We start from the raw sequence: 23,113 nt of genomic DNA, 5'->3' as shown, positions 1-23,113 counted from the left end.
TCAAGGGCAAAGTCAGGCTTCGTTAACATCCATACTTTTACTTCCTTTGGCTTTTCGTAAAAGCAACAGACAAACTTTACTTGTCTGATGAAGAACATAAATTTTTGCAAGTGCAGTACTTTTAAAGTGAGGATGGTTTCCATTCTGTGGACACCACTGGCATACACACAAAATAGCCCCATCTCTTACAAAACCTCGGCACCTAACTTCCAACGTAAATACAGGAGCTACTACCCCTCAGTAAGAAAGAAAATGCCCAGGAGTCAGGATATGCATGTGTGTAAGATGTAAGAATGAAGGCTAAATGGTCACTGCAGAAAAGTATCTCCCCTACAGGTAAATCTCTGCATAACATCCACATTAAGCAGAAGAGTGTTTCCTCTGCAACAGACACACCACAAAAAGGAATTCCTCCCTTCCCAGTGCCGACTGTTTCAAACCTCAAGAGCTGAGAGGGGCTCACCAGTGGAAATCAAACATCCTCTAAGTCTCTTCTGAAGCCCATAAAAAGGAAAATCTTCTTCACTTCCTTAGTAAAATCAGGGGAATTGCAAAAGTAGTCCTGAAATAATTCCTGGGCTTGTCTTGCTGCACTAGTTGAGTAGAAGTGCAGCACTGCAGTTGCTGGCTCATGAAAATGATTCTGAAACCTGGCTTATTAGTCCAGTCTCTTGTCCTGTCCTAGACACATATCTTGTCTTGACATGTCCTGGTTAAAATCCTGATTACCACCTTCTTTCCCACCAAAAAAAGAAAAAATGGGGAAGATTGTTAGCTTTGTTCTGAAGCTGAAAACACTGTCATCATCCCCAGTTCAGGAAAAAAACACATGCGTGGGAATAATGGAGTGTGTAGGTGCGTTCAACTGTCTGAAGCCAAGGCTAGAGGCAAATCAGATCAGATCAGCATGGCTAGAAATGTGACAAGGTATAATTAACATGGGATGATTACTTAATTTCACTATTGATTTTTTAAATAGAACTTGAAATAAAAATAAAATTAAGAAGAATCTCATGCCTCACACCCGAGTGGTCTCCGTGTGCCCTTTCCACCCTGAGTTCAGACCAGCAGCCAAGCCCCGGTGCCAGTGCCGGAGCACACCTCTAACCACTCCAGGCTCACCGGGCTGCATGCCCGCAGGCTGCTCGAGGCACGTGGTGGTTTCACGAAGGATATTCCCAGCCTGATGTGGTCCCTTGCCCTCAGTGCAGGGCAGCCTGGGACTTGAAGCTGTCCTTGGCTCCCAAAATGAACAGTCAGCCCCAGAAGACCTTTGATTCACAGGGCAATCAGAAAAGTCTGGGGGATGTTAGTTACTGCTAGCCAAACCACCAGCGGATCATTAGCTGCCCACTGTGTCCCTCTGCTCTCTGTCCCACTGACCAACCAAGGCTTCAAAATGTCCCAAGCCTCACAGCACTTGCTGATCTCCCAGAACAAAGCACTACTGAGTACATTTGGGTCCCTGGGAAGCTCAGCAATGCATTTGCCCTGCATAGCCTCATGGCCAAAGCATGCTTGGTGAGGGGGATTTGGGTCACAGGGAGGAAATGCCCAGACTTACGGAAAAAAACCATAACCTGGCTTCAGCTGGGACTATCAGGGTCATCCAGAGTGTGGTGAAGGACTTCACTCTTTGCACTGAAGTGATGGCACCAGCCTCCCGTGCTTCTGGATCTGACAATGGAGAGAAGGGTCACAAAGCACGTGGTGGCTGTGGAGCACAGATCACTTCCCTCTGGCCTCAAGTACCACTACAGAGCAGCAACTTGCACTTCCAGCACCAACCGTTAGGTTTGAAAGACAACTTGGGCATCATGGAGACGAGAAAATGACACTTGGCAGTCGTAGCAGGAGCCTCCAGCATGCCATCAGCCGCTGCTTTGCCTGAAACCAGGCTCCTGCAGCTCGGCCAGAGCAGCCCTTGCCCTCGTGGTCAGCAGAGTCAGGGCTGGGACAGAACTGTTTAACTCCGCTGTACAAACCTGATAGGCACAACCTAAGTGCTGGCTGTAGTCCTTTCCCCACACTTCTTGCCATCCATCTCAAGTGTCTTCTTGCTGCGCACCGATCTTGCAGCCCTGCTCTGGCACCTCCTGGAAGCCCCTGCAAACGTCCCCATGGTATTTTTTTAAAAACACAGACTTCACCACTACAAAGGAAGCCTGAAAATGTCACAGCCAATGCACTGGGGTCTGTGGGAGCAGAATTCCTTCTTCACCTCAAGTAAACAAGTTGTGGCGCAGCAAATCAATTCCTCGCTCCCGAGCTGGTCCGGGAGGGCCCGAGCAGCCCACGCCACTGCTGATTCAGTGCAACCCCACCAGAGGCTTTGGCACGACTGCCGCACGCAGGTGCCTGAACTGAAGCGCTCGAAGGGACTTAATGTAAGGCAGAGCGTGGATTTCATGCCTTCCCTCAGGCCCTTCGGATGGAGCTTCTGCCTTTGAAGGCAGGCCCTCTTCCCACGGGCAATGGTGGAAACCAACCCCGGAGGTGCCGGCACTGCGCTCCCCAGGGACGCCAGGCCCGGCGCGGGCAAGGCGCTCCCGCCCGCGCCAGGCAGAGGGAGGTCGGGGGCCCGGCACCCATCCGAAGGCTCCCAGCGCCTCGCGTGGAAGGGGACCAGGAGCGGGAGCTGGCAGTCAGCCGGCAAACGCCTGCGGAAACCACCGCGAAGCAACCGCCGGAAATAGGTTCCCCGTCTGGGGCAGGCCGAGAAGCGGTTCTGGATCCAGGCGCGAGGTCTTGCTTTTCTCCCCGAGGGGAATGAAAGGACTGGAGGAGAAACCAAAACTGCAAAGGAGTATGAGAACAAAGATAACATCTGAATGAGGAGACCTTCTCCAACAGGTAGGAGACCGTGAAACGCAACATTTGGCAATGCAGGAAGTCTGTTTCTACTTGAACTCTTTTGTATTGGTATTACCCAATCCTTCTATAAATGTTTTCATTAAGAATGTATTTTTCATATTTAAACATCTCTCCCTCCAAGCCTGCATTTAAAGATAGTTTGATGCACTTACTTTTCAGCTTAATTTCACTAAGATAGATTCCTTTCAATACTTGCCTCTTGAGAGGTAGTAAGGGCACAATTCACATGCCTTTTGGAGCTGCTGGCTCTTCACTTTCTGGAGCAATTATGTGCATTCACAGTGCTGCAGTGATGAAGCACTTTTGATGACACCAGAAAATGGCTCAGAAGTTTCTCCTATTCAAAAATGTAAGGTATGCTGTATCATTATGCACTCAGGATGATTCAGGCAAATGTGGATCTTAAAAGACAATGCCTGTGAAGGTGCCAGACAGGAACTCCTAGCTGAATGTCATAGAGGCAACTTTCAAGTAAGATTAAATAAGTATTTGCACCAAACCTCTTAAGATCTCTCAATCTGTACTTTCAATTGCTTCATCCTGGATAAATCTTGGAAAAATACTGGAATTATACTTCCTACAGCGCAGTTCTCTAGACTTTCAAGTCCAATTGCCTCCCAGTTAGAAAATTTTCTTGTTGAATCAGGTGTTTCTGAATGGTCCAAGTCACATGTACAAAGTACATCCTGAGTTCTTGTCTTTGAATAGTAATGCCCAGTGGACATGCTTTTTGGTAACATACTGTAAAATAGCCCCTCTTCTTCACTTGAAAAAAAGCATCTTCCAGCTCTGACACTACTTTGTCCAGACAAAAATCTGATGTATGTCTTTATAACTCAAAACATAAAAAAAAGATTTGGAGTTTTGTTCATATTTGGAACCTGGAAACAATTAGACTGATAGGAATTTTCTAGAAAGACTTGTATGACACAGTGTGTAGTAACCAAAATAATCTTTAAGACATCCTCCAGAAAGCAACTCGTAAATGCACTACTGATTGAGAATTCCTCTAAACTACTGCAGTTTGGGAATTTTAGCTGCAGGCCACATCTGTTTTTCTAAATAGGTTTTCTAAATCTTTTACTTTGTAACAGCTGTTGATTACATAAATACTAATTGCACCACTGAACAATAGTTGTCTCTATTGAACTGCTCAGAAGATAATGAAAATAGACGGCAGATATAAGAAAGCCCATCTTCAAGTTCTTCTATTCTGCTAGGCATCTCCATTCAAAAGGTTTATCCTTTACTGATGTTAATGTACTCTTTTTATGATAAGTGAAAATTACTTCACAATTACTTCAAAAGCAGTAATTATGTTTTAGAAACAATGCCTAATTTCTACTTAGATTTGTTTACCTTTTTCTGGAGCCATTTTCATTAAGGAAATGGCATTGTCAGACTGCGGGCAGACCTATGAAATAAAATGAGAAGGCTCATTTCTGTTACTATCAACCTCCATTTCACTTCCAAGTATTTCACCATCTCCAGCAGCACATTGTGGAAATCCTTCAAGGAAAAAAGGTAGAATTTAATGAATAACAACATTTTTAGGACAGCAAACAATTTCTACTGCATTAGGTTCCTTCTCTTTGCCAATCATAAAAATAAATGTACTGTATAGAATTTTCAAATGTAAATACAGCTTAATAAAAGGTACTTACCCAGAACCATGTAATCATAGAATGGTTTAGGTTGGAAGGCACCTTTAAAGACCATCTAGTCCACCCCCCTGCCATAGGCAGGGACATATTCCAAACTGGAAAAGCCTTTTATGGATTGAGAATGGAAACCACAGTCACGCTACATCTCCATTTATGCATACTCACTCCTTGGAATATTCTGTATTTTTTTGTTTCTTCAGCTCAGTGTTACTGATTTTGTCTGCATAGCTTTTACAGTGGTGTAAATCTGTTTATTTTATTTAACTTATTCTTGATTTACATTGAAAAAGTTGGGATTCACTTTCAGTCTATCATCAAATAAGTTGCTGTGGGAACACATTTCATTACCCAGTGTAAAGATCCCTTTTTGAGATATGAGATGATACCATAAAGAGTCACAATCTCTTAGGCTTCAAGATGAAAAATGATGAGCAAATTAGACAATTAAAGCCTCTGTTTTAGTTTGTAATGTCACAGAAAGCCAAGACAGCATTTCAATTTCTCTTCACTTTCCCCCTCCTCTCCTTTCTGTCCCTCTGCTCATTCTTCCTAGCTTCTACAAAGATCTACCAACCTCCTTCCAAACAAACTGAAAAAGCCCCCAAGGCCCTGCAAGCTTGGGGGAAAAAAGGACTCTACTGGATGTTAAGGAACAAGTGCTCAACACAGTACTGGTTTTATGATATTGTACAATTATCTTCATGCTAACACCCTACGAACCCTCCACTCTTTTTTTACCCCAATAGTTAGGCATATCCCTCCGTACAACAGGCACTACTAACATCTTTATGTGTCCCCTTGCAAACAACTGCCTCTAAATTCTCATTGATTAATAGTTCAATTAGACTAAGCTTTCTAGTTTTTCCAGCTGAATAGCAGCTGGTCTAACCAAAATAATACTTTTCCCTGTAAACTTTGCCTCACTTATGGCTAACACATTTTGCATTTGGCCAACTAGCAATTAGTGGTTTCTAACCACACTGATAAGGTCTTTTAGCCATTAGTCATCTATTTGCTTGACATCAATACACAGATTAGGATTAAATGAACTGTGTTGGATTGCTTTCCTCTTGGCTATCCAAAGGCAGTCCTAGTTACTCTTTCTTTTTTTCCAAAGTATACTTATCAAGAAAAAATAATTTCTCATCACTTTTTCCTTACTTCTGGTATTAGTGGTACTGAGAAACTGTTACCAAATTGTGCTCGTTTCTAGATTACTCATATCTTAAAACATTTGTATTTCTTTGTTACTGTATTAGCTAATCTGCAAGCTACCTCCTCTGTATTATTTAGTACTTTTATAATGAATCTTCCCAAGTAGTCAATAGTTCTAACTCAGGTGACCCTCTACTGTAAGCAGATCAATGTTCTTCTCTATGAAGATGACGCTATATTGTGTCTGGATTAGTTTATTGCAGGTAGGTGTATTCAGATGTCAAAGAGTTGTTACAGTGACTGGAGTTGGTGGAGGATTAAAAGATATAACCTCAACTGCGGTTTGATCTCACTTTACTTTTACTAAGTCACATGGATAGTGTTACATCATATAGTTACGTTAAATTAAAGGAATCATAGCTGTGATTCTGGGAGCATTCCAGAAACTTCTCATCAGAGTTTGAAACCAATGCTGTTGTCCAACACATGCTGCTAGAGGTCTAAGTAAAGTGCTTTTAAGTCAGAAAGTTGCTTTTCCCAACTAAGCAAAAAGTTGGAGCTGAAATGTCCTATGCAATGTTAATTAGCTGTTTTGGCTCCTTCCCTGATCAAAGTCTTCAAATAAGTTGAATTATAACATATCTATTGGATGTTTGTAAGAGAAATCGGTAATACAGTACTTGGTAGAAAATGGTTTAAAGAGTTCTACTAATTTCAGTAACAGGAGCAACTTCAATGGCTTTGTCAGGTCAAATGATTAGACCCACTGTATTTGGTTTTGTCAACTCATTTTCAGTGATGCCCATTGATCATGCAGGGAATGACCAGGGCAGAAAAGCCACCATGCACAGATGATTCATAGCAAGCTTTTGTTGATGCAGGCAGTGGGGTATCCTCCAGAATGTCAGCTAAGATACCCCTCCCATGACTTCAGCTGCCTTATGCCCTGTGTCAGGCAACAACAATGATGGTGTAAAACCATCAGGGTAGCTCAGCTTGGACAGGATTGTAGATATGATCCATATGTCACTACTTTTATCAAAGCAAGAGATAGATTGAAAACTGTGACAGATACAACAAGGTGCAAAGTATGAAGATGGAAAAAAAGGTAAACATAGTACACTATTATGTGTATTATCAAATGTAATTATACTGCAAAGTGTTCTCTGTGTTCCTCTCCTTAGTTGGAAGGGCATGCACTTACATGTTTCCCAATTCTGGATGGAAGGAGAGACTGGTTAGTGAATGGCAAGCAGGACTGTGGTGCTGTCAGTTGCCTTTGGAGTCACAGAATATAATATTAGTTCCTATGGCTGAAATTTTTCTGGCCTTTTTTTTTTTTTTTTACTTTTTATGTTTCTTTGAATGATATACTTTAGCATATTCACAACTGAAACACTGCATACACAATAACAGCAAACAAGCATAAGTTAATTTAATGTGAGACAACATATGTTTCATTAAGGTAAAATGCATATGCTCTAAATCATCATAGCCACATTAATTGTATCACTGTCTTCTTGATGTACAGATTTATTCTAAAATATTTTCAATTATTTACCTGTTTAGTGTAAATATATAGGTAAAAGATGAATAAACATTTTGATCTATTTATGGAAAAAATTCCAAAGAAGAAAATATATACAGGGGTTATTATATAGGTTGGATACAGTTGTCTCTTCTACAACAGACAGAATTTATTATTAATACTTTAACATATAGTGGTCTAAGTGCAGATAAAATCTAGAATGCCACAGGTATATCCTCATGCCATGGCACTGTTACAAAAATACATATACCAATTAGTAACATTGATATTGTTAGTAATACAGTAGTAACATGTATAATGTTACTATATATAATGAGCAAAGGGGGAAACAGAAGTCAATAAAACGTATAATTGAACTTCACTTTTTCTGAATTCCTCCATGGAGTGTATATCTTTAAATCATCCATCAGTTCACTAGACCCCTCACTTTCTCCGTTACACAGCAGTAATAAAACATGCAGCCAGAAGCAAGCAAACACAAAATTCCCAGTACCTTCACCTCAAAGCATGCCTCACACATCGCCCCCCAAACGTACACACACATACTATCCTCATCCCTGCATGACTAAAGCAAGACATCAGTAAGTAAATGGCCCAAAGACTTGTAGTAGTTCTTCCCTCTATCCCCCAGTAACTGTTGAACAGGATATTAATTATCAAAACTTTTTTAATTTAGTGTTTTAAAAATACTTTTCTAAAAAAATTTTTAAATTTTTAAAAATTTAAAAATATATGGCTCTCCACTAATTATTCCCCATTTTTCCTAGTGATTAAGTAGTTCAAAGTAGAACAGTGGTATAGTGAGACAAAAATGTCTCTGATCTGTACTGTGGACCTCGATGATGATGAAACCTGACATAACAGAAAGCAGCTCACCTGTAGGTAAAACAGAGTATCCTGGCATAGAGCTGTTGTTGTAATACCTGTCACAATCTGAGATTAACCACCTGAGAGCTGAATATTAACCATATAATGAACACATGCAGAAACCTGGATGCTGGTGGCACAGTGTAATGCAATGAAGAACAGGAACATTAGTAACAGTGCTCTGTGTGCACATTGGCATCATATGAGAAAAACAGCCCTGCTTCTAGATCAGAATATTGGATGCTATTTCCTCAATACTCCATTTTCAGTTAGCATTTTTAACCCTAGGGCTGTTGTCTTGATGGGTCAGCCGAATGTGATGCTGTTAGTCTTACTGTACTGCCTGAAATCGCAAGGATTGCTTTTCCCACCAACTAGCACTCCACTAGTCTGTAACCCAAACCAAGTAATACTGGAGCATGCCAAGGACAGAATTGTGGACTGAGCCTGGGAAAGAAACAGGATAAAACTTTCCTCATTCTTCAGAGGGACAAAATTCAAGGAAAAAAAGAGCATCCTCAGTTCTTGTCCTGATTCTTAGCAGATGTCACTCCAGCCAACTCAGTGACTTTCTGAGTAGCAACAATGTCTGCCTAGCCCTGTCTGGTAAGTTCTTTCCATCCTTTCTTGAGCCAGTTTGTCTACTCTTTCTTGTGGTTCCTCTGACTTTCATCCCCCCTTGGGCATGCTGAGTAATTTCCCCTTCTCTTTCACCTCATGCAGTCTTTGCAAAGGAATGTGTAGCTGAGAACACAAAAATTAGCATTATCTGTGATACCATGCATACATTCTGATATACTCCACTGTAGCTAGGGAGCATGACAGAGAGAACTATAATACCCAAGATGTTAAATTCATCTGTAATGGCCTATACATCTTTTGACTGTGTTGCATGTGTGTTTGTGTGCACCCATGCAGATCTATATGCATGGGTATGCAACAGTTAATTTCACAGCTCACCCGCATGTCTTTGGTCAGTGCCTCCTATCAATTTTGTTTGTCCCTCTGCTACTTATTCACTGAAGGAGAACTCTGGACTAAAGAAAGGTGACTTGCTTCAACTCTTCCATAGTCTCCCTCACGCAAAATGATAAAAATGCAAATAATAATGGTAGTAAAGGAAATCCTACTGTCTAAAATTTACAACTGACTAGGAAACAAGAGATGTTGAAAAAGCATCAAATGCCAACATCTGATAGTAACAGTTCCAGGTCTGAGCACGTCTACTTTTCCCCACACTTCTATACTTGTCAAAGATTATGTGTAGAGTCTCTGAGCGGGTTCATAAACATGGCTTCCAAAGCAATCTGTTTCACTGTCTCATGCACAGTTTGTCCCTGGCTTTCAATTTCCTCACTCACTTCTTTCAGAGTACCTTTTATTTCAAAAATGGTTATGCAGAATAGGTATGAGAACATCCTGCCTCATGGCCGTGTGTCAGCAAGCTTCTCCACTTTGTCTGAGCCTTCTAATGCATGGTCTTTCAGACCTTTGTATGGAAAAGGCCACATGGTATGATCATTTATACACTCTTCTCAAGTTCCCATCACATTTCTAGAGGTACGTACCTCACCCAGCATCTGGAAGGCTGTGAAATTGGTCTGTAGGAAACAGTTTGCTTTTCTGCAACCCTTCTACCCCACCATGACTTGTTCCATAGGTATTACAGTGAAATAATCTAAGGGACATGGATTACTGGAGCTGAAAGCTCTCCATTGAAAATTCGATCTGACTGGCTTGTTGTGGTACCTAGTGCCAAATTTGTATTATCTTAACTGCAGGTGTAAACTGGCAATCACAACAATTGTCACTTGGTGGAGCCAGATTACTCTGCAAATGGAATATGCCTTACGAGTGGTTTGTGAAAAAGGTCTCAAAGTCAGGATTTTTAAATAGCACATTGGAGAAAGAAAATTGGAATCAGGGGACTCAAGTCTTTTGAGAAATCAGAATTTTTACAATTTTGCTTTTAGTTACTCTGGCACAGGAGAAGCAAAGGTCTTGCCAGCTGAGGGAACAGTTATTACCTTCTGTTGGAATAGGATAGAAGTGCAGTAGAGATGCATTTGGTAATTTATGTGCAAACATGTAAGACGCAATCAAAAGCTGTCACTTTCTGGTTTTGCACAGTTTAAAGAAGTTCAGATTGTTGATGCTAAACTGTGCAATCTTTTTACTGGTGATGTTTTTTAAAAATATCTGCCAGTTTTTCCTTCTCTCTCTTAAATTCTCTTAATACAAGTGAGAAAGGACCTAATGTATTTACAATGTAAAACACAGAACATCCTAAGAGGAAAAAATGAGAGGGTGCCAAACTATAAACACCTTCTCTATACTATGCTGAGATTAGCAACCCTTTCCACATAGTATGTTTCTTTCTTTTCCTGTCCATATGTATGGGTCATTTTAATTAAAGAAGTGTTATTAGTAAAAGCTCCTTTGGCTTCTGATTCTGTGTTATATTTGTCGTAATTGCTGTAACAGAGCTCAGGGAACTTGCATCACCCTCTGTCATCTTGATCTTCAATGATCAGGAGTTATTACTGAGACTATATCTGCTCTCTGGCATTTTTGTATCTTCTCATTACATAATTTTTCTTTGCATTGAATTGCTCCAAACCAGCGACATAAGGCTAGACGACAGGTCTACTTTTGAGGACATGTCCTGACTGGCATATAAACAAAGTCTTACCAGTTCTTTCCATATATTTTTTAGACCTGTCAGATCTCACACATTGGGAACAGACTATCAGTTTGCTCCAGCCTACTATTTTTCTTCAAAGTATATTGAGAAGAAGGAGAAGAGAGGTTTGGGTTGTTTTTTTTTTTTTGTCAGTGACCCCACATGCCAGAAAAGGCTGGCTGGCTTAGTCTGCACTCTGTTGGTGGGTATATCTTATAAGCAAGATAGATAGAGAATAGGAGAGAAGCCAGAGCACTGAGGGACTGCAGTTTAGTGCCCATGCCCACCTGGAAGGGCATCTCCTCACATGACATGCTGGATCAGATGATGGTTGTGATTTTCATGTTCTTGAGATATTGGCAAGACTGGCACGGAGTCTGGTTGTAACAGGTGCTACCCTATCATACAAAAAAGGTGAGAAAGAATAGGAACTGCTTGTGTTACAGCTTTGAAGATTTAACGTTTAAGTACAAAATCATATTAAGGACATTATTAAGTTCTATCTAAGATTTCCTAGATAGTTAATTTACTCAAGTATTTCTGCATAAATCCCACTCTTTCAAGGTGGATGAGCACATGATCATAAAAGCAAACCATAAGTGATGAAAAATTTAATTTATTACTATGCGCAGCCACAAGACTTGCATGAAGAGTTAAAAACTACACTATTATCCCTGTTGAGGAAAGCAAATAGAAGAAGTGAAAGTTATATCTGCATGTAAAGAACACACCACATTTTATAGAAAAGTAGAATGAAGTTAGCGATAAAAATCAACAAAGATCAAACAAAGAGGACTACATGAAATAAAGAAGTGACTTTCCCCTGTATGGAAAGACAGCATGGTCTCTCTTAATGCTAGAAGATGGAGTAGGGGTGGGATGAAAATGGGTCATTGGTTCTGCATAGCTGGAAAGAGGCCCTGTGATGGCAGAGGCCAGGTAGGAATTAGTATTTTCAACTAGCAAGTTGATGGTTTTGCTCCCTGTCATATGTGGCTGGAGCTGAGGACAGGGCTGGGATCTGTGCCCAGGATGAGAGGAACAGCCCCACAATTGGTCACGGAGACCAGGGAGGCTCATGGAGTTGCAGTTCAGGCTGGAGAGGTCTCCTATTTGTCCTGGGCCAGTTTGGGCTCCCCCACATTTTTGAGGAAGGTGTTTGTGTCTTGGTGGCAATTTCAGATTTAAGTTTGTTAAAGGAGGAGTTGATGAACTATGTTTCTTTGTGGGCCCATGGAGCTGAACACACCAGGATATGGTGCAGGAACTCCAGACTGTCTCTGTCTCTCTTGGGTGCAGTGATGGGATGGGGTCAGTGGTGTCAGGCCACAAAGAGTATTGAGCTTGGGGTTCAGGTGGGCTTATCAAAGGGCAGGAGAGCTCAGAAATGGTTGTGTGCCCCAGCCTTCAACCTGACTTTGGAAGTTTTCTAAAACCCAGGAAGGAATGAAGTGTGGCAGCTGCTCCTTTCCATAACCCTCCTGCTACTCCTGCCCATACTAGTTGTCTTGAGCAGGTGGGCCAAGTGCAAGCCTCATTGGCCCCAGGAAAAGGATGAAAGTGTTCCTCCCAGTCAATGCAATGCCAGATCCTTGCATCCAGGCTGGGCAAGAATTGAGCAGGAGCCTCGGCTCTGGAAACCAGAGCCCTCACCCTGACCAGTGGCCAGCCTCCTGCTGAGTAGCAAGGTGGGCGCTAGCCTGGGGCTGAGAGAAGAGCTCGCTGCTGCCCACCACAAACACCAGTCCTCAGCTTAGCTCTGAGGGATGTCCAGAGAGGAGGCGGCAAAGGCTGGGGCTGTGACAGGCATTTGAGGTCTGCTGCCATCTCCAGAGGGTCTGTCTGGTACTTTGAAGAAAGTAAATGGACATTTTCTGGCCTTTATGGCATGGCTTCACCATCCCTTTTCAAGCTTTAGAGGCCATACAAAGCCTAGTATTCAACTGAGTTCCTCAGCCTGTGAAGTCTTAAACACTTATCCCAGGGTTTTTGTGTAGTCACAGAGTTTTAGATTTCCCCCCCAAAAGGTAAAACATGCTTTTTAGCTGGACTACGTCTCTTTTTTTTTTTTTTTAAATTGATCTCATGTCCTCTTTTCTGAACATTTATCATTCCTATTGCCCTCAAGTCAATAATTAACATTTTCCAATAAGTGAATCCTCTTTAAACTGAACATTCAGGATTCCTGTGGTGTAGAAGTTTCCTGTTTTTCACTTTAAACTCTCCAGTACTTTTTGCTACGCGTTTGGGCAAAGCTCCTCTATTTAAACTACAATCTCCCTAGCAAAACCTGTGAAATCAAACAACTGTGGAAAGGAGACAGAAGGGTAAATCTAAGTAGGTAATTTCTAAATCTTGTTCATCATATAGTCTGGCAAGCTACTTGTCCTGAGGTTTCCTGTAGTTTAGATTAGCTGGATTTTTCTTCTTTCTGTGACTTTTGCAGTTTTGGCAAAGTACTTTGTGAAAGAAGGTAGTTGAAAGAAAAGCTTTCAATTGCTCTCTCTCCTATACTTATTTTATCAGGAATGTCAGAGATGCTTTCTAGCAGCACATGGTGTGGGTCCTATGCGCCCCCATTCTGCTGCACAGGTTGGGGTCTTTGGAGTTTTGAGCTCCTTTGACAGTTTCTGGCATTGTGCAAAGAGGCCAGATGATAAGGAATGAGAGAGGCGCTCTGGCTAGGGACATAGTTATCAAAAAGCTTTATAAGATCCTATGGTTGTATTTCCAAAACCAGTTTTTGTTTTGTTCTAGCTGAAGGTGTTTTTTTCCCCAGTTTTCATGCCCATGCTACAGTCCCAGGATAAACTGCAATGTTTTATCTGAAGAAGAATGCCTGAGTTGCAGAATCAAGAAAGTTACTGGAAAGAAGAATGTTTTTACAAAACATCTAATTTAGTTGGAAAACCAGCCTTCTCTCTAACCCACTTTGAAATGTAATCTTCCAACCAGCCCAACGGGCAGTCACAAATGAAGTTCCAAAGGAAACAACTACCTGAGCTTCTCAGTGCACTTCTCTGGCTAGATTCCTCAAAGGGACAAGCTCAGCCTGTCTGCAGGGCCCAGTTACAAAGCATGTAACTGACATTTGTGTTGTGAATATGATATGATCTTCAGGCAGCAAAAATTCCTACCTCCCTCACCTATGTCCACACCAGCTGTGTGCTGCAAGAACCACAGAGCATTTAAAAAAAGTCTGTGCAGAATCAGACTAAAATCACCCTGGCCCTTACAGAAGCTCTGACAGCAATCCTGATGCATCAAGACTCATAGCCAGGCTGTATTTCTCAGCAGAGACATTTTAGATGATAAATGGCTACCTGCATCAATTCATCGGTGCATCTGTCACAAAAGCACTTAGTACCTAGGAGCAAACTCAACATTCACAGCATAATGCACTATCCTTTCCATGTGGGAAGAGTCCCAATGTTTTAAACAACTGAGATGCAAACACTGCCCTGCTTTACAGCTGGCATGGTTTGACCAGGCACACAGCATGTTAGGCACACGTTATAGTCTGCCGTCACAAAATCGGGGCTCAGTAAAAACCACTTTATTTTGTATCTTCATTTGTGACTGTGCATTGGGCTGGTTGGAACACAATGTTTCAAACTGGGTTAGCTAGAAAGGTGGCTTTCCAACCGAATGAGATGTTTTCTAAAACCCAGTTCCTTTGGGGTTTTTTCCCCCTCACGCAGGCTCTGTGCAGAGAGGCTGGGCAGTGTGGAGTGCCGTGACTCAAAGCAGCAGCAGTCTCTGCTCAGGTGCACATCATGGCAGGGAAACACTCTTCTGTTGTGAATCACCAACAGGGATCACAGGCAGCCTCCAGTTGCTGTTTTTTCCTTTGTTTTTCCAGGCAGGGTCATTTTCAGTCTTCTATAGCTCTTTTTTAAAAAGGGATTGTTGTATATGCTTGACTTTTCATGGTATTTGAGCATCTTTTTATATAAAACTGTATGTTTCTTCTCATTGCCTTTTTTCACCCATAGGAATTATCATCTTTGAAATACCACAGTAGGGCCAGATTCATATCTTCGCACACTCTGTGAGTGTCTTACTGTCTCAGTGGCTCTACTGATGGCAATGGGACTCTCTGTGGAGGCAAGGATGACGGGCTTGGAGGCAGGAGCCATGCAGCAAGGTGCAACACATGTGCCCTTCGGGCCTGTACCCGCTGTCCAGGTGATGCAGACCTCACCACGCACAGGCAAACAAGCATCACTTCTTCACCAACACTTATCACAACTCTCATAGCAGTCCAGAGAGCTGTATAATTTAATGTTTTGAGGTGAATGATGCCAAGGTCATACCACTGTTCTTCCCTGCTAGCACTTTAGAAACCCATCTTGTGGGTGCAAATAACCACCTCAGCCAGGCTGAGATGTATCTCTGGTCCTTAGGCTTTTACAGTTTCATCCAGTCAGCACAGCCAAGCAGAGGTGGCTGGGGAAAAGACATGCTCTTGTTTTAATGTAGCTTAAACTGGTACCAAGTTCATGAGTGTAAACTGGTTCGAACCACAGGCAGAATCTCCACACAGCTGTTTGTGCCTGTTCAACAAAGTTTAACCCATACACAAAATTCAACAGGCTCAACTTTGACAACAAGTTCTTGCTGTCATGGGTAAGCCCAGCTGCAGGGGTAAAGGTTTAGCAAGACTGAGCCTTTAAATGGTTCCCTGTAGTTGCTGCATTTCATAAAACTGGTGAAAAAAGCCAAAGTTCTCTCATGGATAGTTTAGACAAATATATCGCTTCTCAATGCTGTTAAGCACACTTCAGGAAAAAAAAAAGATGTTTCACTCAGAAAGATCTCCACTGAAATAAATTATGAGGATGGCTGACTCTTATATGCAAGCAAGATTTTTTTCTACAGCCACCTGATTTCTGAACAGCTTTTGGGCCTGAACCCAACTCCGTCATCATCAGTTACATCAGTTCTTTAAACTAGACAAACCTTAAGGTGTCACTTATCTCTCTGTTTACTTGTTGCAGGCTATAGTTTTCATCTGTTAGTTACCATATTTGCACTTCAAAATCATTAAAATACCGACGCTCCAAAGCAGAAGCAGAAGGATACATTTCTGTATTAGATAAGGCATTTTATGCACAGATATACACAGAGGAGGGAAATAGAGATTTTTTTTTTTGACCTCTCCTTTCAAGAAGGGAAATTCTGAAAACAGTTTCAAGTCTTGGGTCTTATTAGTCATCAGTTAGGTTGCATTATACAAAAACTATTCCTGGCACCCTACGTTTAGTGGGCCTGAAGTGACAGGGAAAAAAATGGGAAAATTCAGTACAAACCACTCAGTACCCATTTTGAGGACATGATGGAAGCTTAGAGGGAAGGCAACAAGCAGATTTCTTAATACAATAATATTGCATTAACTTCTAAAATTAGGGCCAAGCAAATTAAAGCTCAGAATATGCTCTTATGTTCAGTGCTAGACTACTTCAAATCTGGTCCAAGAATAATGCAGTCCTGAGCTATCCCACAGCTTGTAACAGCAGAGAAGAGCGAGGTTTTTCATAACTGACCCTTAACTTATGCAATAGGAAAAGTCTGCTCCCTCTCACAAAGAATATAAGCTTTTGCAGTACTTTTAGAGTGATGGCAGTTTCCATTCTATGGAGAGCACTGACATCCACCCAGAGTAGCCCTCCTTCTTAAAAGACCTTGGCACCTGACTTCCGACCTAAGGGCAGGAGCTACTGCCGCATGCTGAAAAAGAAAATGCCCAGGAATCAGTGTGTGCATATGTATGACATGTAGGAGTGAAGGCCAAATGGTCAGTGCAGACCACTGTTCCGTCTTACTGATCAACCTCTCTGCTTAAAATATACATTGAGCAGGAGGAGAGTTTCATCTGCAGCAGACACAAAACATCAACAGCTGAGAGGGGCTCGCTTGACTTTGCAGAAGTCAAACATCTTGACTCTGAGGAAGTCAAACAACTCCTAAGTCTCTTCTGAAGCCCAGAAAATGAAAGAAAAAAAAAAATCTTCTTCTGTGTTGAAAATTAAAATATTACTGGGATCAGCCTCCGGGAGCTATGGAGGGATAAAAGTGCAGCATCGCAGCTCATGAAAGTGATTCTGAAACCTGACTTACTAGTCCAGCCTCTTGTCGTGTCCTAGACACATATCTTGTCTTGATATCTCCTGGTTAAAATCCTGATTACCACCTTCTTTCCCACCAAAAAAAAGAAATTGAGATTGTGAGCTTTGTTTTGAAGTTGAAACACTGTCATCATCCCCAGTTCAGGAAAAAACATGTGTAGGAAAAATGGTGTGTAGGTGCATTCAACTGTCTGAAGCCAAGGCTAGAGGCAAATCAGATCAGATCAGCATGGCTAGAAATGTGACAAGGTATAATTAACATGGGATGATTACTTAATTTCACTATTGATTTTTTAAATAGAACTTGAAATAAAAATAAAATTAAGAAGAATCTCATGCCTCACACCCGAGTGGTCTCCGTGTGCCCTTTCCACCCTGAGTTCAGACCAGCAGCCAAGCCCCGGTGCCAGTGCCGGAGCACACCTCTAACCACTCCAGGCTCACCGGGCTGCATGCCCGCAGGCTGCTCGAGGCACGTGGTGGTTTCACGAAGGATATTCCCAGCCTGATGTGGTCCCTTGCCCTCAGTGCAGGGCAGCCTGGGACTTGAAGCTGTCCTTGGCTCCCAAAATGAACAGTCAGCCCCAGAAGACCTTTGATTCACAGGGCAATCAGCACCTATTTTTTCAGTGTAGGGTTTTGTGGATATAGACTGGAAATGGAACAGCCCAGTTTGGGTTTCTAGCCCTGTGCTGAGTGCAAAGTTGTGCAAACACACAGTCTGCAGGGAGTTCAACCCCCTCTCCTTCTGGCCAGAACAGCTTCTCCTGCAGACTCTGATTTCTCCCTTGGGTCTTCACAACGATATTCACAACTTGCAGACTCTGGTGACAGGATACTTCTGAGGAGAACAGACAAGTGAATGCCAGGTTTTTATAACAACCAGATGCCTATTTTAAGACTGGAGACTCCTGACAAAGAATACTTTGCTCCTGAGGTTTGCACACAGGCTTCAGAAGCAGCAGATCTGTCCCCATTGTCACGACCCATTTCCTTCAGGCAGACCTTTGTGACCACCTCTCCAGCTCTGTAGTTCTTGACCTGGTGAGTAGAAGTCTGTTCTGGTGCCCCTCATCCCACCTCTGGCACCGGCAGGACTTCCAGGGAAGGCTCATGCCTCTGGGGTACATCTCTTTTGCACACATGCTGCATTGAAATGCACGCCTGATGTCAGGCCCTGCCTTCACAGGGCTTTGATGGGAGCTCAGGGCCTGTTTGTCCTCCCGCGCTGCAAAGGCTGGCGTACAGGAAAGGAGCAGGATGTGCCAGGCAGAGACAAGCATTCTCTCTGAGAGTTGCGGGCTGCCATGTCTCCTGCAAAGCATCAGATGGAGCCTGGTGCTGCCACACACACCAGCTTGGTGGGCTCCCCAGGACTACCTGGTAGAGACTCTACCTGGGTACCTCTTGTCAGATGCTCTCTCACCATGCTGCAAGACAGGTAGTGAGTGACCTGGCAGTGGCAGAGAAACCCTCCCCTCCTGACATGATTTAACTCTGGAAGAGAACAGTGTTTAGGACTGAGATGATCTGCACACGATAGATAAAGCAGCCGCTGACTGAATGGAAAAACACCTTGTTCACTGTCCAGACAGTCACAAAGATGGTCTTCCCCTCTGAGGGACCTGGCTGTGCCAGAGCAGAGCGTGCTCAGCTCTTCCATCCCATGGGGAAGCCTCAGGGCTAGACCCAGGAGTGTGGACACAAAGAGCAGAGCTCACTTTGGGAAGGAGAGGCCAGCAGCTTTGGTGTGTGCTGTGGGACTCAGGAGACCAAGCTATCCTTCTCGCCCCTCCACTTTTTTCCCGTACCTAAAACCTAAGTCAGATCCCCTGAGGACAGCCTGAAGTGCTTAACCATGAGCTGTAGGTCTAAGCACCCCGGCAAAGCCCATTGCTCAGCTCCTTGTGCTCAGCCTCTTCTGAAACATTTTGGGCACTGGCTACTTCTCCGCCTCAGATATCTAGCGAGATGGTGTCTATAAATTTTATTTGCCATCCTCAGACACTCTCTTGGAGTTGGTGGCCCATTCCCTCTTCCTGCTCCTCCAGCAACAGCAGCTTGGATAACTCTGTTCAGCCCCTCCTGCTGCAGCTTGGGATCTCAGCCTCATACCTGGCTGGGAATAAGTCAGCTGGTCTCTGTCAGCTACCGCTACCCAAACCACCGGCGGGCACAGCTAATTGGCAACGTACCGCACAACAGTCATTAGCTGCCCACTGTGTCCCTCCGCTCTCTGGTTGGTCAAGCAGCTTGAGGTTGGCGTTTCCTTCCCATGGGCATGCCCTGGCTTTCTTTGGACCTGAAGCAGAGCCAGGCCCTCGGTTAGCATGAATCAGCACTGCACTGCAGAGGCCCGGGCTGTATTAGTTCCTAGCAACCCTGAATCTGCCAGAAGAAGGTTAAAGCTTCTGGGTGCTGTGGCAGCTTCACTGGCATAGCTCTCAGAGAGGCTCACTGTCTATTACATGCCCCACATCTCCAGCTCCTCAAGGCACATGCAGAGAAAACAGACCAATTCTTACCTATCGGAACAGCACAGCCAAAAGCAGGTTGTGTCCTGCTCCCTGGGGCCTGTACCTCAGGCTACATTTGTATGGACAAGAGCAAAAGAGCAAAGGTACGTTTGGTGCCTTGGGGAGCTTGGCAATGCATTTGCCCTGCGTAGCCTCATGGCCAAAGCATGTTTGGTGAGGGGGATTTGGGTCACAGGGAGGAAATGCCCAGACTTACGGAAAAAAACCATAACCTGGCTTCAGCTGGGACTATCAGGGTCATCCAGAGTGTGGTGAAGGACTTCACTCTTTGCACTGAAGTGATGGCACCAGCCTCCCGTGCTTCTGGATCTGACAATGGAGAGAAGGGTCACAAAGCACGTGGTGGCTGTGGAGCACAGATCACTTCCCTCTGGCCTCAAGTACCACTACAGAGCAGCAACTTGCACTTCCAGCACCAACTGTTAGGTTTGAAAGACAACTTGGGCATCATGGAGACGAGAAAATGACACTTGGCAGTCGTAGCAGGAGCCTCCAGCATGCCGTCAGCCGCTGCTTTGCCTGAAACCAGGCTCCTGCAGCTCGGCCAGAGCAGCCCTTGCCCTCGTGGTCAGCAGAGTCAGGGCTGGGACAGAACTGTTTAACTCCGCTGTACAAACCTGATAGGCACAACCTAAGTGCTGGCTGTAGTCCTTTCCCCACACTTCTTGCCATCCATCTCAAGTGTCTTCTTGCTGCGCACCGATCTTGCAGCCCTGCTCTGGCACCTCCTGGAAGCCCCTGCAAACATCCCCACTGCTGTCAGACAGCAGGCAGGCAAAGCTGCCCCACTTGCTTCTTAGGCAGGAGGAGCACAGCAGTGAAAGGGTGAGACTGACACAAGCTACAGGACATCCAAGCCATGCAACCCAGCTGTGAAGGGTTAAAGACATATTGCTCCTTCCAGAAGCACACTTTGTCTCCCTACAGCCCACAGGAATTTACCAGCTGGCTCAAGAACTGCTTCTGCCACAGGTAGATCTGCAGAAGAGATTTAGTTTGGGCTGCCCCATTTCTTCTGGTACACAAGCTGGAGGAAGCCTGCCAAGGCAGCAGAGACAGGAGCCATGGGCCAGAAAGGAGATAATAGATCCCTCCTGCCCAGACACGCGCACAGGGTAAGAGCAAGTCCGCTGAACTCTTCCTTGGGAGTGATGGGCAAGACCATTCCCCTCTGCTCTGCAGACTGCCTTGTCAGCACCATCTTTCTTATTGTGGTGGGCAGGTATTGGGGTGGAGAAATGCAGGATCAGGCCCTGCACAGCCCCACATATCTCAGGGTTGGCATCCAGTACTAAGGTCCAAGCCCTGTGCTCTCCACTGGGAGATGCAGTCATCTCAGAGCAAGGCTTCATGCCTGCCCAGGGAGCAGGGGCTCACCACAGGAGAGGGCAGCCAGCTCAGGCTCTCACTGGGGACAGCACACGTGCTCTGGCCCAGCTGGGCTCTCCAGCGCAGAGCAATCTCTCCTGCAAATAGGTCTGAAAAGAAGAGTGTGAAGAAGGGTCCTAGCAGAAGGCTAGCAGAAGATTGTGGCTTCTGGTCTGCAGACACCTGTGGTAGGAGCACAGGAGACCTCCACTGAGAGACGGGGAGAGGTGGCAAAGACTGCCACATTAGAGGCTGCCCTGATAAACCCCATGAGCTCAGCTGGAGGGGACCCAGGGGATGCAGGAGAGGAGCTCCAAGGGTTGGCAGAGGGCAAGGAAGGAAGGGGAGATGCTGGCAGCTGATGCCTGTCAGACTCCTCTGAGTATTTGAAGAGGACAGTTATTCCTGCCCAGAAGAAGTAAAGGAACTCCTGGCAACACAAGCATATTGAGTTAGATGTTCCTAGCCCCTCTCTGACTCAGTCCTCTAGGATGTTCATGGTTTTGCATCTTGTAGTCCAATACTCACATTCACTGATTCTGCCTCCCTTCACCAAGATGTGCTATTCTTAAATTATGGATTATGCTTTTGTGTCCTAGTCGCCAAACACATTCTTGTGCCTTTTGTGAAAGCAACTGACAGTACCTGTGATCTACACTCCACAGGAGCAAGGTACAACTTCACCAAGACAACAGCCTGGCTCTTGCCTTTTGCTATTATCTACAGCTCTGACTTCAGGGGGCACAAGATTTGGCCTCTCAGACCCATTAATTATTTCCAGCTTTGTTTTTTAAATTTGACTACACAGGAACTCAACATACCTCAGTCTTCATCAAGTAAGGGTCCCAGCTTGAAGGATGCTAGCCTATAATTTAGTAGTGCTAAAGCAGGAGATGATATTTGACCCTTTGGCCTCTCTCCATATCTTCCTTACAGTTTTGACAGCACTGCTCTCCAGAGCACGCTGGCTAAGCAGGCCCTGATGCACCACATGGTCAGAGCCACGCTTTTTGGCAAAGCTGCAAAGCCCATTACCTGCAGTTATTGCAGCTGCTCTCTTACACCTTAGTAAACACTGATCCAAGGTGCAAGGTTAGCTTACAGTACCCTTTGCCTTTTCCTAAGAAGGCTAATTCTGGAGAGAATAAATAATGGTCTAAAGCCAGTATGCATGTTTTCATGATGAGCAAACAAATCTAGGATTGTGTGGACCATGTGAAGTCTCTGTGCACGTTGAATTGCTCACCCCTGGGCACGTATTTTGTTCTGATCTTTCTGTTTTTCTAATAGTTTCCTCTTTCTTTTCTTTCTTTCTTTTCTTTCTTTTTCTTTCTTTCATCAGTGTCCATGTTTTTTAGTGCTTTATCCACTTGCCAGGAATTGACTCATCATCAGATATTGCTGTATTTGCGTTTTTTTCAGGTCTTTGACTTTTTAACTTTTTATTTTCCTGGATTCCTGTTCCTTAGAGTGGAGAGTATGTCTCTGAGATTTCACTTTGGTTGTGTCTTCAGCCCTAGCCAACTCCTACTGCAACTTTATATACACACTAAGGTATGCCCAGGCTTTCATTTCTATTTTAAACATCACATCAGGCAATGAAGCTTTCTGCCTCTGCAGTTATTCCAGCAAAGACAGCTTCATCCCCTTTTTGCTCCTACCTCTGAGCAGGGAGATATCAAAGACCTTGCAACTACATATAACACACACTTTTTTTCCCTTTAATTACCTTTTTTTTTTTTTTTGCAAACTGCTTTTATTTCTTGCAACTAGAGCATTTCTGTTTAGAGAGACACTGCTTAAAGCTACCCGCATACCCACTCAGACAGCCTCTTGCAAATTCAAATTCCAATGGCATTTGGGAAATTACTCGTTCGTGGTTTTGCTTTTGATCTGCTGATGTCCTTTTCTACATTTTTACACTCTGTTTTCCAAACATAATCCACTATAGATTGCCTTGTTTTCCCTGTAGAAGGCAACCGTGGTTCTGCACAGCAGGGTACTGAACTTGTACCATTTTTTCAAGTTTGTGACTTTCCAAGGCACCACAAGGTCAGGATGACCTAGGAGCCTTTTTTCCTCCCTTTGGGACCTCTGACTCAGGGATCCCACAAGCCTTTCAATATTGTTTGACCTCAGAAGTCTCAAAGCTCTCAAAAATGATTAAAAGGGGCTTCCTCATTTTTCTAAATTCTTTTGGAAATCTGCTTCTTGACCCTGGCAAAAGGGTCTTCTGGCACGTCTGTCTTTGTGCCGACCAAGGCAGCTTGAGTCAGTACCTGCAGAGT

This window comes from Harpia harpyja, chromosome 1 (assembly GCF_026419915.1).
Source record: "Harpia harpyja isolate bHarHar1 chromosome 1, bHarHar1 primary haplotype, whole genome shotgun sequence".
Taxonomy (NCBI): Eukaryota; Metazoa; Chordata; class Aves; order Accipitriformes; family Accipitridae; genus Harpia; species Harpia harpyja.
The sequence above is the reverse complement of the archived record's forward strand: the minus strand, read 5'-3'. Positions refer to the sequence as shown.